The following is a 20,633-nucleotide window of genomic DNA, read 5'->3' as shown; positions in this document are numbered from 1 at the left end:
ATAATGAACCTATTATTTTTATTTGAATCTGAGTGGAAAGGTATTATTTTGTTTAAACAATAAATACCTTTACTAAAGTTATAGTTTTCAGTAGTAAATAAAAAACGCAAGAATTTATTTGTGCTTTTTTTTATATAAATAAAGCATCGTAATTTGTAACAATACAAAAAAATAAAATAATTTTTACAGGAACATTACGAAAAAAGCCCTAAAGTTTGTATTAATGAATTCGATATAACTCGAAGAAAAATTAATTTCTCGAAATAGCGATATTACCATTGAATTAAGAATTGTTTATTTAATATTTTCATGCAAAAGAAAATTATAATAGCAAAAATATTTCTACTTTTTTTTTGTAATTACAGATTTCGCATAATTTTTATATGCAAGATTTTAATAATTTCCTTGCTCACAACAATGTGAAACTTTCAGCGTAGCATAATTTTTATATAATCTCGAATAATAATTAAAAAAAAAATTAATTTAAAAGCAGGAACATAAAAAATAATTAAATTAAAAAATGATAAAAATTGAGACAAACGTTCAGAATAGGAATGTATGGATGCACGTCTGGGAGGAAAAAAACAGAAATCTGACACCCCTACCTCCTTTTACTACCATGACTTCATTTTGAAACAGTGTTTTGATTGGCTGAAATTTTGGGCTTCCGTACATTCGTGTTTACAAACTTTTATCATGTAGAGGACTAGGATATATAAATCCCAATCCTGTTACAAAAGAAAAATAATGAAACGAATGGAATTGAAGGAAACGAAAACTCAATTCATGGATAAGATAAATGTCGTTTATTTACTGTTGAAAGAATGAATATTTTAGATACAACACGTGTTCATGTCCACACGGGTGTAACCATCGTTTGTTGCGGGATTGGTAGTATAGAAGGAAAAAGGAAATGTGTGTTCATCTCACGTTCGGGTCACTATCGTTTGTTTGCGCGTGGGAAAAGAAGTGACTAATATAGTGGAACGAGAAATGGCCGTCCGGCACGTAGAAAGAACAAGAGAGAGAGAGAGTGAGAATGTCAATCCAGTTCATGGAGAGAGAAAGCATAGAAAGTGTACATACTGTCTGTTAGCTCGTGCCCCCTACATAGTAGCAGAGGACCTGATGCGCGCGGGCGCCCCGGAAGGGGGGGGCGAATGGTCCGACAACCGCTCAGCTCGAGAGCTAAGTCGAAAAGGGCTGGAAACAGCTTGTCTCTTGCTTTTATACTTGTTTCTGGTGGTCTTTTGCGCATGTGTGGATTTCCTTTGAAAAGCAAGTGACGTCGTCCATCTGTGCTTACATGTGCATACGTTAGCGTGTGTGTATATACACGTGAATGTGAGTGTATGTACGCGAACGTGAATATGTGTACGTGTGTGGATGTGTGCGCGTATGTATATGACAAATAATATAGCTTGAGATGTGAACGCATGTTTTTGTGTTAGTCTAGAAAAGGCTCGAGCAATCAGTTGCGTTTTGCCAAACGGCATAATTACTTGTTTTTTGAGGGCATATTAAGCTGTATTTTGTATAAACAAGGTGTTTTTGTTTTATTTAATTCAATATCTTAGGACTTTACTAATTATCTTTGAAATAGACCCAGAAAATTAATATTTATCTTTTAAAGGATTTTTACAATGAATTTATTTAACTTCAAAATTTAGCTGAATTTGGTTAGCTCGCCATGAAAACATTTTCATAACTTTTTTTCTCACGCATACAAATATTTTTTTCCTTTAGAAATTAACTTGAGTCTCTAATCTTTCAAATGCAATCAAAAAGTAGTCGGAAACCTACAAAAAAAATTATGATAAATCGGCTTTCAAAACTAGATCCCCCCATTTTTGCCTGTACCTACTGTGTATCAAATTTCGAGTCTGTAGACTGAAAATTGACAGAGTTATTGCGTTGGAAAATGTACACACACAGACACGTTCACTTTTATATAGACAGAAGTATATAGAAGCTAGAAGTAATTGTAAGAGAGTAATAGCGACAGCTAAGACGGATTACACTGAAACCACAAGAAAGCACATCGAAGCGCAGAAATTAGGAACTCATGATTTCTGGAAAATGGGCAGTCAACGATTCCCCCACTATCAAACAATCATGAGGTTGCTTGCATGGCAACCGAGAAGGCTAATCTGCTTGCCAGTCTGTTTGCCTCAAACTCCACACTGGACCCGGCACACTACTGTCTACCCGACTTTCGTTTGCGGACAGACGCCACACTAGATGATTTGATAATCACCTTCTCTCAGGTACATAGTATCATAAAAAACCTAGACACCTCAAAAGCATATGGACCCGACCTCATCCCGGCTGTGCTATTAAAAAAATGCTCTGCTGAGGTTGCTCCAGTTCTCTCCAAACTTTACAATAAATGTATTAACGAATCTTGCTATTCCAACTGCTGGAAAACCGCTTCTGTGGTACCAGTCTTCAAGAATACTGATGAAAGAACTGACCCACTAAATTATCACCCCATTAACCTCCTCTCACTTTTTGCCAAAAAATATTTGAGTCCTTAGTAAATCAAGCCCTAGTCCAACACCTAGCAGCTGCTAAACTCCTGACCGACAAACAATATGGATCTAGGCAAGCCCATTCAACAGCAGATATCTTAACTGTAGTCTCTGTACATATATCATTCACTGGACAAAACAGGGAAAGGTAGATCGGTAGCTCTTGATATATCTAAGGCTTTTGACAGGGTATGGCACGATGGTCTTCTAAGGAAAATTAGATCATATGGTATCACTGAAAGAATACATAATGTAATTAAATCCTTCTTAAGTAAGAGAAAAATCCAAGTTGTCCTCGACGGTCGTACATCTAAACAATATGATATAAATGCGGGAGTACCTCAGGTGTCTATCCTTGGACCTTTATTGTTCTTGATATTCATAAATGACCTCCCTGATAAAATTGTTTCTGAGATGGGTATATTTGGCAATGACACCACTCTCTATAACAGGCATGAGGGGAAAACACATGAACACATATCTAAGGACATGGCAGAAACACTAGAGGATGACTTCCAATCTGTAGTGGAATGGGGCAAAAATGGATGGTCACATTCAATGCTGCCAAGACCAAGCTTGTTTCTTTCAATAACTACAAGAAACCTTCTCTACCACCAATAGCAATGGCCAAGAACACATTATCTGAAAGTACTTCTTTTAAACTCCTCGGCCTATCGTTTACAGGGAATATGAACTGGAATAGATACATTGAGAGCATTGCCAAGGCTGCTGCAAGGAAGGTTGGCTCCCTCTACCGTGCTAGAAAATTACTTATGCCTGAAAGTATCCTGTACCTCTATAAGGCCACCATTCGCTCATGTATGGAGAACTGCTGTCACATTTGGGCTGGTGTATCTGCTGCTTGTCTCTCACTCCTGAACAGGGTTCAAAAGTGAGTTGCTAACCTGATAGGTCCTGAACTGTCATCTAGGCTTCAGCCTCTGTCCCATCGACGAAATGTTGCATCCCTCTGCCTGTTCTACAAATACTTTAATGGTAAATGCTCTGACGAACTAGAAGCACTTGTACCTCCTCGACGTGACTACCCCCGACAAACCCGACTAGCAACTAAGTCCCACCCCTTTACAGTAAAGATCCCAAGGTGTAAGAAAGCCTTTTACTCCATTAGTTTCTTTCCCAGAACTACAAGTCTTTGGAACTCCCTTCCGGGATTCTGCTTTCCAAACTGTACTGATATGCAGAAGTTCAAGTGCAATGTGAACAAGCGTCTTGCTACTCATCTCCCTTCATAGTGTGCCTGCAAATTATGTGCCCGATAGTAGCCCCCTACTTCAAAGTGGCCCTGTACCTTGTTTGGGGTGAAAATTGAATAAAAAAAGTATATATATATATATAGATAGATAGATTTATTTTACAAAAGTGTCACCACTTATAAAGGCTCGGAGACCACTAATGAGCGTACAATAGTCAATGGGACAATATCGTAGTGATCGTTAGTCGTGGAAATTTGGTAAAATGAATTACTTATTTAACATTTTTGCTTTTTCGTTGTGCAAGCCTATTTTGCAACCTAAAATGGATACCTGCCGAATTAAGGGGGGGGGGAGGGTATATTTTTCGGTAAATTTTTGGGACGGTACCCAGCGTCATTTAACCCCTAAAAAAATTATCTATTTTTTTTTCTTTTTTTTTTGCCTAATACGTTAAAACGGCCTTTATAAATAATATATATAAAAAAAAAGAAATTAAAAAAAAATAATAAATAAAATAAAATTTCACATGATAGAGTGGGGGATCACTTTCCTATATAATTTTAATGTAAAATGAGCACCCTCTTTTTGGCCACCTAGCGTTTAACGAGATATGTCACCCCAAGCATTTTTTCAAGTTTGGTGATTCAGGTGGGAAGGGAAGGCGGCAAAACATGGCAAATTCAATTTTTTGGATGGGCGGTGGGGGAAGAATCACATTGGAAACATAAAATAACGATAAATTTCATGAATTTTTTTGGGAGGTGGGGAGGGGGATTACATTTTTTATGAGACTATTCTGTACTTTTACCTAATAATTTCGGAGCTTATACAGTTTAGTTAAGACATTAAAAAAATGAAAATATTGAAAAAAGTTATATTGTACGTACTCGTTATAGTCTGAAGTTCTCTGAAAAAAAAATTCACTTAATTTGATGAAGTAGTTTTTATTTTACAACGAAAAAACGATTTGTTATGATACCGAGCAAAAGGTTCGATTTTTAGGAAGAAAAGCTAGTATTAAAGATGGGGAGGGAGTGTCAGCGCTTTAACTGGAGTTATCTCCCTTTGGCGAGTTCAACAAATTTCGTAATGGCTGATTTCAACGCGCTCTCATATAAACATGTTTTTCTGCTGTAAAATAAAAACTACTCGATCAAATTAGATGAAATTTTTTGTTCAGAGATCTTCAGTCCAAAACAGATACGTACAATATAACCTTTTTTTATTTTCATTTTTTAATTTCTTGATTAAACTGTACAAGTACCATAATTTCATACCATATATATATATATATATATATATATATATATATATATATATATATATATATATATATATATATATGACAAATTCAAACATAAATTAATAAAAAATTTCGTAGGAGGCGCTGGAATCGCATCTTACTAGTTTGTGGATACAAGCACCGGTCTTAGAGAGCAAACAAATGAATAGGATTAATTCTCCGCCGAATCCAATACAAACAAAAGAATTCCATGTGTAAATTGATTGTGTTTATGTTCGACTCAGCTCGGAATCAAAGTCTCTGCTATATATTTTCATGGAAAAAGAGTTGAATTTTGATTTCTTTCACCTCTGTTTGACTCGAGAAAATGGTTATTTGCCGCCAGGTGGTTTATATGAGATTGCTCACAAATGAAAAAATGACCGGCATAGCAAAATATAAGCCACAATGTAAGCGCACACGACAAGTCAATTTGGTATACCTTTTTAGTATTTTTTGGTATTATTTTACTTTAAACCCCGTCTCACGTTCTTATAGAAAGTTTTTTTTTTTTTTTTTTTTTTTTTGTAGATTTCGGTGTGCTTAAAAAGAATATGAGAACCGTTTCCATCGCAAATTTACTGGGACTATTTTACACCATTTTACTGCCTTCGTTTACGCTACATAGTAGTGTTTTCGTACATGATGCATTCTTGTGCGTACAAGCGTAGTAAAATGATTTATCGCATTGTGGCGGAACCTTTAGCAGACATTACAAATAACAAGAAACTTTTTAAAAAAATGTCGTTCACATTTTGTTTTACATAGTCTTTAATGCTTTTTGATTGATATATAAAAAATCAGTTTTTTTTTTTTTGCAGTTTAATTGTTTTTCCATGAGTAACACGCTGACAATTATCGAGCAGATTTAACATTTCACAAAAATTCTGTGTTTACATTTAGAGGCGAGGCGGTGGAGAGGGGGAGAGCAGATGTGGTGTTGCGGTTTACAAAAACATACTTTTATCTTTTTTTGTTTTTTTTTGGGGGGGGGGAATACAGAGAGACCTTAGACACTCGAGGACAGTGTCTAGTAGACATTCAAGTTCTTGTGTGGCAGGCTACGTGTCTGTTTAATTCTCTGAAATTCAGTACCGGTCTAACTTTGTTCTTGGTGGGTTGAACAACTGCCAGTAATGGTAGCACTCCTTTTTCTTCCCCAGTCCACAGTTTCAGAATTCCCTCTTCTATCCACCTCTCCACTTCTTCCGAAGATCCATTTCCATCCACCGTCCACCTCTCGCCATCGAACCTTGCCAGGAAATCCTTGTCCTCGATGCAGCAAACCTCTGGTTTTGCATTCTGATATTTCTATCACCTTCCACTTCTGCCATCCCTACTGCGCCGAGGTGTCCGAAAGTTACTTGGCCCCCTCTCAACGTAGCCCCCCCCCCAGTTGGTTGATCGCACTTACACCTAAAACCACATTAACATCACCGACCAGACGATCCAATACCAGGGCTCGCAGTCCAATGGGCACACCTTGCACCAGTACTTCCGTTGTTGTCTCTCCAAGGCATTTCACCTCCCTGCCATCCACAGTCTTAATACTCCTGGCTCCACTCCATGACCTAGCGACATTCTTCGCTACCAACGTCGTGGTGCAGCCTATGTCAACAAGGGCCATGGCTCTCTTCCCATTGACTACTACCGGTAACTGAGGCAACGTTTCATTGTGCACCATTTCCACATAGAAGAGGGAACCACTGGAGCAATGGCTCCCCTTCACTCATTTCCCTAGTCCCGCAAAGTGACGCAGTAGCGGTTAATGTGCCCCACTTGTCCACATCGGTAGCAGGTGACTCCCGGTCTTGGTTCTTTGCAGTCCTTGAGCAGGTGAGGACTCTGGCACCGGAAGCACTTGATGGCAGGTCTCCCCTCCTGTCACCTCGCCACCTGTCTCTCGTCAATCAAGTGAGGCCTCGTGCACGTATTTCCACTCACAGCTGCAGCCACGATTGGGCCCTTGACATTCTTGACTAGGACTCTGGCGTGGACCAAGAGATCGTCCACTTCCATAGTATTGATTTCAGTGATTCTCTGCATGTTCGCGGAGATTTCTTCCAGGAAGCCATTCACTAGGTATAGCTTTACCATTATCCCCAGGCTCCTCCCCATGTAACCAGCCAATCCTGCCAGTCTCCTGGTCTTCGCAGCAAAGACGTCAACAGACTCGCCAGTGCACCTTAAACTTGCAAGCTTGCCGAGTGCTTCAAATGGACGCTCAGCGAAAGCCAATTTCAGTCTTTGCTCCACTGAGGCAAGGTCTCCCTTGTCTTTATCGCACATCTTCTGGTAAATTGTGAGGGATTCCCCTCTAAGTATAGTAGCAGCAGAGTGACCACACCCGTCCTCTCGCCACCAGTGTCACACCACACAATCTGAACGTCAGCAACACAAAATACTTTTCAAGAGATGTTCACGACTCTTTTCTTTTTCTCCCCCCTTTTGCATATGCCCCACAGATATTACTACATTCTTTTTAATTTCGTCTTTTGTTCAATTTTTGGAGTGGATTCTCAGCGATTGCAAACCAACAAACTTAACCAAAATGCAAAAAAATCAACAATTAAAGAATTTTAATAAGTGCTTAATTTCTACATCAATCCTTCTTATTGGAAACACTCAAGGGAAGGACGAAACCAAATTATTGCCAGTATGTTTGGGAGAGGTTCTATTTTGCTTTCTTTTTTTTTTTTTCAATATTTTAAGCAGATTTGACACTCAGCTACCAAATTTTTAGGGGTCGCTCGGTTTCTAATATAACGTAAGTAGATCTAGATGTTTATAACTTATGATAAAAATTGAAAAGTATGCACTGTTTTACGGTTGCTGTAAAAATGGAACGGAAATTTAAATTTCATTCCATTTTAATCTCTTTTTTTTTTTATTGTGCCCCCCCCCCTGCAAACGAATGTAATCAAAAGAATAACATTCAACAATTGTACTTTTGGTACTCTTGCATAATTTGACCTGAATTCTCGTGAATTCCCGTCAAGCATGGATCGGGCGAGACCAGCAATTATCGGTGTCAGCCGAGCGTCGTAACAGATGCAGACTAATGAAAAAAAAAAAAAACAAACCGGAAAGAATACAAATGCAAATAATAAAAAATAAAAAAAAATAAAAAATAATAAAAAATAAAAAATAACAAAAAATAATAAAAATAAAAAAAAATAAAAAATAATAAAAAATTAAAAAAATTAAAAAAAAATTAAAAATAATAAAAAAATAATAAAAATAAAAAAAATAAAAAATAATAAAAAATAAAAAAAAATAAAAAATAATAAAAAATAAAAAATAATAAAAAATAAAAAATAATAAAAAATAATAAAAAATAAAAAATAATAAAAAATAACAACAAAAAAAAAATACCTTGAAAAATGAAAATATGTTTATTTTATTTTAGTATTCAATTAAAAAAAAATTTTTTTTTTTACAAAATATTTATCAACAGAAAGTTTGTTTGTTTTTTTTTTCTCAAAGCAAAGATTTTTTAACCTTAGGTGTAAGTACAAGTTTTTTTTTGTTTTGTTTTGTTTTCTTTTTTGTAATCATATCTATTTATTTCTTCTTTTTTTTATTTTCAAGACTTGTTCTTCAGTCAAGTTCTCTTGGTGGCACTGTCCATTTGTACATCTCCAGGAGAAACCATCCTTTATACACAATCTTTTTTTAGTAAACATTTCTGTTTACAATTGTTGCACCTCATTTTTTGGGGACAGCAATTTCTTCTCCTGACAATATGAGATTGTCTGCATCAATGTTTTCATTTCTGTTTCTAACCTATATAGATTTATTTTCTTGCCTGTCATTTTTCTGTTTGGCGAGTTTGAAAATATATTTGTTTGTCAGCTTTTCTTTTTCCTTTTTTGTTGGTTTAGTCGCTTTCTTCCAATTCGAATGTCGTCTGCTTCCATTTAGATAGCGCTTTTTCTTTGGCTAATCAAACTCCCAAAAATTCAATTAAAAAAAATTATGAATAAGTAACTAATGAGAAAATATAAAGTCCCCCCCCTTAATATCACCTTTAAAATTACTAAAAACATAACAGAAAAAAAATAAATAAATAAAATAAAAAGTCGAGTTAGCGTTTCAACATTTGAACAAAGCTCGGCTGACACCGATGATTGCCAGCCTCACCCGATCCATGGTTGACGGGAATTCATTAGAATTCGGGTCAAATTATGTAAGAGTACCATACTTTTTATATATAAAAAAATGAAAGATTAAAAAAAAACAAAAAAAACAATTTTATTAACGAAAGGAAAATAATTCAATTTTTAAACAAAAACAGTCAGTTTGGCATATATTAAAAAAAAAAAATTTTTTTTTTACTTATACTGTTCATTAGTAGGCCGTGGCGAGACCAAAAATTCCTTTTTGTGATGCCACATGATGGCGGGTGGTGATAATTAGATTTCCCTAAATAGAAAAAATAGCCACATCGTTATAAACCACCTATTTATTAAAGAAAAATTGAGTATAACGTTATAATTAAAAAGAGATATATAAAAACACGCATGAGTATGATGAAATTATTATACCAAAATGTTGAAGCAATCCGACCACTGATTATTTAGATTATCAATTACGAACATATAGTCAGGGGGCATTTGTCATTAATTAATAGCTACTTCAGAAATTTTGCCAAAATTGATTTTTCACTTGTATGTGTTGGAGGTCATCATAGATAATCACTTTCAACTTGTCTTCCAAATTTCAGAGCCGGTTTAAGCGAGTGAGAGCGATTTTCAAATTGGCTGCCTAATTTACTGACAAAAATACCTAAAATCCCAAAAATAACCCTAAATGTCTTTATTTCTATTGATTATCTTAAGTTTATTATATTGCAATGTTCTAAATGTTGTATTTTTCCTTTGCAGGGCTGCAGCTGGCCTTAGATTTGTGTTTGGAGCAATAGTAACCAGAACAACGGCAATATGGAGGAATGCATCATATGCGACGAGAAGCTGCACGATCTGTTTTCTACTGCAACTGAAACATCCCTCTCCAATATCAGATTGTGTAGTGAAAGATGGGGTAGAATTGGCAAGAACAGAAACATTTGTGATAGAATAAATACATTGAAAATAGTTAGAGGAACAGATTACCATTACCATAGAAAGTGTTACAAATCATTCTGTAACACAAGCAATCTTGCAAAAGCTGAAAGGAGTCATGAAGAAGAATTAAAAGAGTCAATGAGCAAAAAGCGACGAAGGCCAAGTACAAGTTTTGTATCACCAAAATCAAGGAAAACATTTGATTCAGATTTATGTGTCTTCTGTCAAGATCAAGGCAGAGAACAAATTCATGAAGTGTGCAGCGAGTCCATGGGGAAAAAATTCTTGGAAATCAAGAACTGTAGTCCAAGTGAAGATGTCCATGCAAGACTAGCACTCCTTATGGATGCAATGGATGCATTTGCACAAGATTTAAAATACCACTTGACATGTTTAAGAAAAGAAACCAGATACCTTGAAACATCAAAGACTGCCAACAACCAACAAACAGAAAATGATGACATTGGAGGTGCTATATCTATTATTGAAATTGTCAACATTGTCCAACTAAGATTAACTAGCAGTGATACTTTTCCAGGCATTGATATGAATGTAATCAATGATGCCTACATTAAACTCCTTAAAGAACATGAAGTGCCAGTTCTAACTAGCAACTACAAGCAGCTTTTGAAAAAGCGTCTTCTTGAGAAGATTCCTGGAATTGATTTTGTAAAGCGTGGTCCTAAACCTGAAGTAGTTGTCTCCAAGAAAATTAAAGACAAAATTGTTTCTCGTGAGTATGAAGTGTCAGATGTAGATGAAGAGATGGAAATCCTAAGTAAAGCATCAAAGATAATTAGACAAGAAATAGATAGCATCAAAGATTGGAAATATCTAGGCTCATTTGAGGACTTTGAAACACCAAAAAAATTATTACAGTTAGTAAGGTGGATAACATATGGCCTACATACTAGTCTACATATAAAACGAGAAGAAGAAGCAGAGAAAATGTCAAGAAATTTAACTCAGCACATTGTGCCTTCATATAGATCCAATCGACAAGTAAACTACGAATCTGAAGATGGTGGTGGGTTCCAGAAGGATAAGGATACACCATTTACAGTTGGTCTGGCCCTTACATCATATCAAGCAAACAGGTCACGTTCAGAAGTGGAAATGCTCAGAGACATGAAGGCGGCTGTTTTTCGTATGATGAGGTGGAGAGAATAACAACAAGAATGGCTTTGGCTGTAATGGATAATGTAAATGACAGTGTTCAGGGCATGCACATACCCCCTTTTCTAAGGCAGGGTGTGAGACCCTTGTTTGCAATTGACAATATTGACTGGAGTAGTGAGGTAGGGCCATTTCATGGGGCAGACTTGCTAATAGCACAGCAAGAGCTTGAAAGTAATCCTATTCTTGGTGGTAAACTTAAGTTAAACCTAGGTATCAAAGACAAGTCTTTAAAAGAAAATTTAGATGTAAAGTACTTTCAATGTGACAAACCATCAATTCCAAAGGTTGATCATGTGAATTACAAATTGTACACTCTGAAAGGCACTGACATTGTCTATGAGCAGATGAATGTAATTTGGTTCTTGACCTGTAGCTGGATTTTGTCAAATGTGTTGAGGGATGGGAAGTGGGGAAAAGATGAAGAGTGTGAAGATGGTGAAGATGTAGCTGATAATACAGGAACAGAGTCACAAGGAAAACAGGTATATGAAGAAGTTAAAGAAATGGGAGCCACGAGCACAGGCACCAAAGACAATGAAGATGAAACATATGTGTTGGAAAACATGGAGGAAGAAACTACAAACAATAGAGATGAGGAAGATGAGATGGGAGGTATATATGAAGAAACCAAAGATGGTTCAGTGACTACTGCTGTGTCAGATAAAAATTCAACAGAAATTATGACGACTGGATCAAAAAATAAAGTCTGTACTCAGAAAAAGAATCTCCAATGTCCTACGTGGTCAACCTATAATTCACTTATCACTAAGAAAACACCAATTTGGAATGTTGGAATATGTGCCCCTCTTTACAGGAGAAGTCCAACAGAGTGGCCTGTACTCTTGACTATTCTAATGCAGGCACAGAAGATTAATTGCATGACTATGGGAGATGATTGCAGGCCTGCGATTACACTAGATGGCGACTTGTATAATCGTGCAGTAAGATTGAAAGATTACAAATCGCAGTGGTGCATTAGACTTGGGAGTTTGCACACTACTATGGCTGCTCTCAAATGTTTAGGGAAGTATGTTGAAGGCAGTGGCATTGATATAGCTTGGCAAGAGTCAGACCTTTATGGACCAGCGACAGTGAGGCAAATATTAGATGGGCGACATGTGTACAGAGGAATAGAAGCACATACAGTGACACTCATAGCATTGCATCATTTGTTCTTTCAGACTGTGTTCTCAGAAAATGACAGAGAAGAAATCACACCAGGTATCAAGAAAATTGCCCAATCATTTAAGTCATACATCAATGAACCAAGCAAGGATATAGAAGAATTTCAGAAACAAATTAACCTTATGCACCATCAGCTGATGACAAATGATACTTTCAAACGGATGGAGGAATGGCAAGAAAATGGGAAAGGTATTCAAAAATTCCTGACAAACTACATGAACCAAGTAATGGTTTTGCTGATGTTCATTGCTGCTACAAGGAAAGGTGATTGGAAGCTTCATTTGGAAAAAATGGAAGAGTTGTTGTCCTACTTCCATGCACATGATCAGTTTAACTATGGAAGATGGGGTACGCTATATGTTGCTGACATGTTGGAGATGCAGACAAATGATCCTGATCTATGGAAATTTCTTAATGAAGGAAACTTTACCATTGCTAAACACAATGCATCATTTACAGCAATTGATCCAGATCATGCGATTGAACAAGAACATAAGAAAATGAAATGCAAAGGGGGTTTCATCGGCATTACAGGAAATGAGTCAGCATTAGACAAATACTTTATCATTGCTCCTACATTAAGCAGAGTCATTAATGAGTTCAAAGACTATGCTGGAATAGAAAGTAGACAGGCAACATCACTTCACCACGAATTAACACGTGGAAAAGGTACTAGATTGATACAAAATGCTGCAAAACTTGTGGATGCCATCAACAAACAAGGAAATCCATTTGAAGAAAGTGACATGTTTAACTTGATGACATATGCTGTACCGCCAATTGAAGTCAGTCAGAATATTGAACAAAGAGATAAATTAGGAAGAGAGGCACTGGGGAAGTTTGTGACGAGTAGGATGGTTGAGAAGACAGTTGGCTTTTGGGATCCCCAGAAGAAAAATAACATTCCCTATTTCAAGAATGTTGGTCCAGTTGTCAAAACAAAGGTGAAGGGTCAATTAGTTGCTGTCAAACAAGAGAGGAAATTGCTTTCCAGACTATTGGTTATAGGCAAAAGAAGACCTGAATTTGAAGTGAAAGATGCTATAGGAGAATATGAATTTGACAGTGCCCCACCATCAAATTTCCAGTCAGATGGTTCAATGATTATGCTTTCTGGAAAATCCCAGTTAGTAAAGTTGGTCATGGATCTCCCTATTCCAGAAGATGTAAGCCAGCCCCCAGCAGATCAAGCAAATAGCACCCAAACTGCAATTTTAATAATTGATGCAATGTGTGTTGTCAACATGGTAACAAAAACATGTGAGAAATTTACTGCTTTAAATTTTGCAAACAAATTTGTTGAAATGGTTGAAGATATGGGGGCACAATATGATGAAATACGTGTTGTCTTTGACCAATATCGACCAGGATCTCTCAAACAAACCACAAGAGACAAAAGAACCAAGAAAACAGCAGCTATCCATTATCATGTTAATGACAGTACAGACATAAAGAATATAAGGATGTTTCTATCACATATCCAGACAAAGGCTGAGCTCACCAAATATCTATCACAGAAAGTACTAGCACACTACCAAGGAAAGTCAAAGAAGGTTCTTGTTATGTACGACACAATCATAGAAGCTAATTGCCACCTTGCCAATGTTGTGTCCATGCCACAAATGTCAGAAGGAAGTCACTGCTTAGAGGAAGGTGACCAGTTGGTACTGCTTAATGCTGTGGACGTCAATCACAAAGATGAAAATGCTAAAGTGGATATATTTTCAGTAGATACAGATGTCTTTGTGTTACTTACTGGAAACTATCCATTAATCCCGCCAATGACGTGCTTTGTTAGGAATAATACAGAGAGGATTTCAATATTTGAAAGCTATAATAAGCTCGGCATTAAGAAAGCAAAAGCATTAGCGGGATGGTATGCCTTCATAGGGACTGACAACACTGGTGCATTTGCTGGGAAAGGAGTCACAAGTCACTTCAAGGCATTTATGGCATGTGATACCCCCCTGCTTGATGCCTTTGGAAAGAGTACTGATGTTCCAGAGTGGGTTGTCAACCAGATGGAACGCTACATATGCCTTTTGTATAAACCTTCTGGAAAAGTGACATCAGAGAGTATAAAAGAACTGAGATGGGCACTCTTTGCACAAAATGCCACGGAAGGAAGACAGTTGCCTCCTACATTAGGAACTCTCATACCGCACACACAAAGGGCATTCTACATGGCTTTGGTGTGGAATCTATCCACCAAACCATGCCCTAGCATCCCACCAGCAACTAATTTTTCATGGGAGAGGCAGGATGGTTATTTGGTACCTGTACTAAATATTAATGTGCCAGCACCAGAAGCATTGTTAGAGCTGCGTCAATGTTCCTGCCGCAGTTCCTGTATGACAAACAGATGTGGATGCCATAAGAATTCACTAATGTGCTCTGATGCTTGTGGATGTGGTGATGGCTGTGAAAATTCAGAGGACTGCAATGAAGAAATAGATGACATTAGTGAAGATGACATGGAATGATAGAAATGTACAACATAACTATACCTAATATATAATATATATTTTTTTTTCATTAAGAATACTTGAAAATGTAAATTATCTCTCTGCCGCAAATTACTATCTAGAGCAGTCTCTATAGTGTACCCATATATTTTTTTCATCTCAATTGGCCCAGTGTTTCTCTAGTTATAAGATTTAGAACATTATGCCAAATCGGGCTGAAAATTGTTTTTTTGCCCCCTCACGTCCCCAAATTGGGGGGTATCAATTTTTTTTTTTTTGTACAACATTGGTAACCCAGCCTACCATATAGTACTGATAGGAGTATGAATGCCCACAAGGCAATTTCAGTTTTGAACCAAACGCTCCCCTTAATTCCTATGGGCTGTGCATTATTTTGGAGGCCATCTTAGGCAAAAGCGCCCTTTGTCTACCTTGTATCCAGTGATTTTGGTTTTAAAATATGGGGGCATTCACTATATGTTAAGAAAATCATTGAAAGACAACCCAGTGTCCTGATATTTTGGCAAAAAATAAAGTTTCTACTATATTCTCATGATTTTTCGTAGCCATTTTGGAAAAGCGCCCTCTCGTGATGAAATATGATGCTAATAGTTGGAAGACAAGTTGAAAGTTATTCGTTGTGATGTTCTTGATCATATCCAAGTGAAATTTCAATTTTGGCAAAATTCTTGAAGTAGATGACAACTGCTCCCTGACTAATACCAAAAGTTTCATGTGAGACTGGCCTTAAAGTAAAATTTTACCATTTTTTTATACGTAAGTCTAACTCACTGTTCACATTGGAAATGTCGACTTTTAAAGGTTTGCGGGCATGCTTACAACGAATAAACACCCCCAACCTCCCCATGTTAAGAATGGCTTTCAGAATTTGGCCCTTCGGACATATGACCGCTTTGACCAATACTCCATGTTCAATGAGAAGCCTCCTACTTAAATCTTCTTGTTCCCAGATTCTACTATTGCATAAAATCTTATATTTGCAACTGATGCCCATATCGATGGGCGTGCTATTCATTTTTTTTTTTTTTTTACTTAATTTTTATTATTGTATCAATTACTGCCGTTTTTTTTTTTTGTTTGTTTTTTTTAGCGGGGGGAGGGGGTGTTCGGACGACAAATTAGAACGAATCTAAAAATCCAATCTAAGGGAAATAACTCCTACATTTTCAGAGAAGAGTTGTTTCCCCTTAACCGTGAAATGGTTTCTGGGATTCTCGTATGTAAACACGGGAATGAGAACACAACGACGATACGAGATTAGGACGAGAGGCGGGAATCTGCAATTGAAACAATGGAGGAACGAACATCGTTCTTCGTAGCAGACATTCCTAATTCAATCTGTTCCATCTGAGTATATACGTTTATGTAATCGTTATGTTAACAGTCAATAAACGTTGTTAACCGTTAACCATTGTTTTTGTCTCTCCATCGATGTGATTCATTACCATGTTTTTTACTGTTATGAAGGATTCCATTTACCCACATCATAACAGGGGGCGTATACTCGATTTATAAATAAAGATTAAAACGGGACGAAATTTAAATTTCTTTTCCATTTTTAAAACAACCGTAAAACAGGGTGTTCTCTCCACAAGTTTTACCTTACAATTATATATTTATACATTTTTATACAATAAATGTTTTGCTTTTCAAATATTTTTGTGTTCGGAAAAAATTTGTTTGTTATTTATTTGCCGTGGTATTTGACTAAGAAGAAATTGGAGTTCTTGCCCCCTAACAATGGCCGCTGTCCGCATATTGCAGAAGTGCCAAAAAGTCTATTGCTATACAAAATAAATATTGCACCCATTAACAAGTAATAAAATATTCGGGTACTGGTCGCGGTAAGAGTTCCCTGCCGAACACCCTCAAAAAACAATGACTTCTCCCCACGCATGCGCAAAGGACATGTTTTAGTTGCCATAGTAATAAAATACATTACTACACATTTATTAATAATATCTCACTTTTAATCACTTTTATCGACTTTTTTTTTACTTTTTAATAGCATTTTCTTTTTAAATGACAACGTTAATGTTTATGAATATTGAAATAAAATACATTACTACACATTTATTAATATCTTCTTTTTTTTTACTGTTTATGTGTCAATAACGTTATTATTTAAAAAGCCATTCTTAACATGGGGAGGATGCAAATTCGCCTAAAAAAGTAGAATCTCATTTTAAGGAATTAGCTAAGAATGTTAATTTACAATAACACCTATGGCACCATTGGCACCATTGGCACTTCTGCATGTCAGTAACATGAAGCGAATGCGTGTAATTTAGTTTCAAGAACCGCCGACAGATGTCGTTTGTCAGCCAAAGAACCGGGGTCGATAACTATTGTTGTAATGAAAAATAAAAGTTTCATTCAACACACAAAACTAAAAACACATAGAAATGAAAAAAGTTGAGAAATTATTTTGATATTCATTTTAAGAAAATGCTATTAAAAAAGAAAAGAAAAAGTCGATAAAAGTGACACATAAACAGTAAAACGTAGTCATTTAAAACAGAAAAGAAAAAGTCGATAAAAGTGAGTAAAACAGTAAAAAAAAAGAAGATATTATTAATAAATGTGTAGTAATGTATTTTATTTCAATATTCATAAACATTAACGTTGTCATTGAAAAATAAAATGCTATTAAAAAGTAAAAAAAAAAAAGTTTAAAAAAGTCGATAAAAGTGATTAAAAGTGAGATATTATTAATAAATGTGTAGTAATGTATTTTATTACTATGGCAACTAAAACATGTCCTTTGCGCATGCGTGGGGAGAAGTCATTGTTTTTTTAGGGTGTTCGGCAGGGAACTCTTACCGCGACCAGTACCAATATTCGTTTTGGAGTTATGACCCCTGTGTGTAGACCCCTGTTGTCTACTTTATAACATCTAATAAAAATGCGATTTTACCCAATTTTCTGTAAAAATTACGTTTAACTATAAATAACTTTCTGTTCGATAATTTTTCGTAATTTTTGGATATATTACTATTTTCGGTATGAGAATTAAATAGGTAATATTGTTTTTCCTTAAAACGACATATAAAAAAATCGATCTCTTGACTGTGAGATGTTTTCCCACCTCGGTTTTGCTCTTGGCAGAATGAAAGAAAAGCAATCAGAAATCACAACAGGCTTACCTTTAAACTTCAATGTAAATTTTATTAAAGTAAAGATCCAATTGCAAAAGATGTGCCATCTTTAGCTTTTTGCAGAACAGAGCGGGTAACACCCATAAAGGGTAATAGTTCATGTTAACTTCGTGTTTGGAGGATTCCAGTCTCCATGCTGTTTGAAGAATAATTGCAGCAGGTCGATGTATTTGAAGTGATGCCTTCTAAGGATGAATAATTTGAGTCCGGTTGTCATCATGTATAAACCGTCCTAATGGCAGACAAGTGGCAAGTCAAAATATAGACTTTAAGTATAGTCTCGGAGAGACATTATTAAGTAATGCTGAATTTCAGTTCAATCGTAGAACACATCAGTGTGTGAAAAATATAATATTTCGCCCGACATAAGGGCATTAGTGTTTACAAATGGTAACATTTCGCCCCATGTTAAGGCCTTAATACGTCTTAAAGACACAAAAGGGTTTTGAGGCTCCATGCCTGAACTGAGGGGTTGAGTTTTCCATGTCCATACGGCCTGCTGTCTTGAAGAAAAACTGATGCCCCCTGAAACAGAAAAATAGCACCAAAATACAAACTCGGCAGTTAATAACAAGGATCAATCTGATTGGTCAAAACAAAATCGTGGGCGATCAAACCGACCAATTAGGTGCCTGCTTATTTCTGCAGAATTTCTTACATGACTTTATCTAAAAACAAGTACTAAATTTCCATTCCTTTTTTACTTAACGAAGATAATAAAATTGTTTTTAAATGTTAGAATGAGACTTTGTCTTTCTATTCTAAACCAGTATCGAAAAAGTAATTAAATCAAGTATAAAAAAAACCCTAATTTTTCGTGAAGAAATAAAAATACAAAAGTAGTTTCCTTAACATTTTTGTAAAAAAAAAAAAAAAAATTAATGTTTGTTGAGATACAGATGATGGCTGGATTACATTAAATGTCATTTTAAGCAAAAGAAAAAACAAAAAAAAACAATATTACTTAATTGTCATGTCGAAATAGTAATATATCCAAAAACTATGAAAATTCATTGCATAGAAAATTATTTATAAAAGTAATTTTTACGGAAAATTGTGGAAAATTGCATTTTTTGTAGATGCTTTAAAATAGAGGGGAAGAGTTTGTAGCAGAAGAACTTACAACAAGCACAGTAGCAGGAGTTAGTTCTCGTGGCTCAAGATTTGAAATCCATTTTCTCTCTAGTTTGTCCAATCACAAGCCACCTCTCAATCACATGACCGAATACATAAAAGGCGAAATCAGTAACTCTTCCTTCTCTTTCTCCCTGGCTTTCGCTGGCAGCAGACATTCACCTCGGCCTTTGGCTCAATGCTAACATGAGTACCCAAGCGAACATGGCTATCATCAAAACTTGCTTTCATGTGCGCTTCACATCTACTCTTTCCTACTATAGGATTCCTACAATACGAACACAACATTGAACACTTGTCTCTCTCTTTCAACAGGCCTGTTGGATATCTAATCTACGTCCCCACATCAGAAACTCTTTTCACAATTACTATAAATACAAGCGCACATGAACACTGAACTCTCCTACTAACCCATTTCTCTGTTCTACATGCTACTAACGAATATGACAAATAAAGTTGCTTTTTAAAATGTTAAAATCAGACTTCCCTTTATTGTCTTCTTTATTAACTAAAATAGTAACCCCGGAATTTATAGCTTCCAACAGCTTTATTTGTTATTTTCTTTTTCTCTCAGCCTCTTAAAAACAACAAAAACTTTCAGTACCGCTACCACTTCATGTTGCCGGAGAATATATTTTTCTTTTCAAAAACTCGGTTTGACCGCATACTCGTCATAAACAAAAAAGGAACATAAAAAAGTATGCACTTTTTACAGTAAAGCAAAAACAATCTTCAAATACCGCTTACTCATCACTGAGAATTCTCTAGAACAGTTCTACCCCTGAACGTTATTTGCGCCGAGAAGAAAGACAAAACATTCCCATCGAACACGATAAACTAAAAAAGTTGAAGCATTTTTAAAGACACGTGTCACATAAACAAAGCTAAAAACATTTTAGCGAAAACACATTTCACCAGAAATACTACCCACATTTTCATTCTGAAACCGGACGCAATTTTTGGAACCCGACAAAACCCATTCAGGATGACGTAAACAACCAGAAGAGGCAGAATGAAAACGAACCAGAGTCAAAGTCAAGTAGTTTTTTTTTTTTTTTTTTTTTTTTTTACAGCGAAAAAACAATTAGATTATTATACCGAGCAAAAGGTTCGATTTTTAGGAAGAAAAGCTAGTATTAAAGATGGGGAGGGAGTGTCGGCGCTTTAAACTGAGTGAAGAAAAGCTAGTATTAAAGATGGGGAGGAAGTGTCGGCGCTTTAAACTGAGTAGATAACTCAGTTTAAAGCGCCGACACTTCCTCCCTATCTTTAATACTAGCTTTTCTTCCTAAAAGTCGAAACTCAGTTTAAAGCGCCGACACTCCCTCCCCATCTTTAATACTAGCTTTTCTTCATAAAAATCGAACCTTTTGCTCGGTATGATTATCTAACTGTTTT

General features: G+C 36.0%; 1 long non-coding RNA gene across 3 annotated transcripts in view; it reads right to left on the bottom strand.

The window, feature by feature from the left end:
• Nucleotides 1-20,633, bottom strand: part of LOC145276753 (uncharacterized) — a 135,059-nt gene that overhangs the window by 17,996 nt on the left and 96,430 nt on the right. Inside the window, exons 1-2 of one of the 3 annotated variants that reach the window (XR_013868008.1) lie at nt 20,167-20,405; nt 18,090-18,626 (exon numbers count right to left, since the gene is read on the bottom strand). This is a non-coding gene — a long non-coding RNA (uncharacterized LOC145276753). Of the gene's footprint in view, nt 1-18,089; nt 18,627-19,224; nt 20,406-20,633 lie in introns of those variants that run through there. The other 2 variants (XR_013868007.1, XR_013868006.1) reach the window with 2 other exon arrangements.

Source organism: Euprymna scolopes, chromosome 5 (genome assembly GCF_053919585.1).
Source record: "Euprymna scolopes isolate OS-2025 chromosome 5, ASM5391958v1, whole genome shotgun sequence".
Lineage (NCBI taxonomy): Eukaryota > Metazoa > Mollusca > Cephalopoda > Sepiida > Sepiolidae > Euprymna > Euprymna scolopes.
The sequence above is the reverse complement of the archived record's forward strand: the minus strand, read 5'-3'. Positions and strand labels throughout refer to the sequence as shown.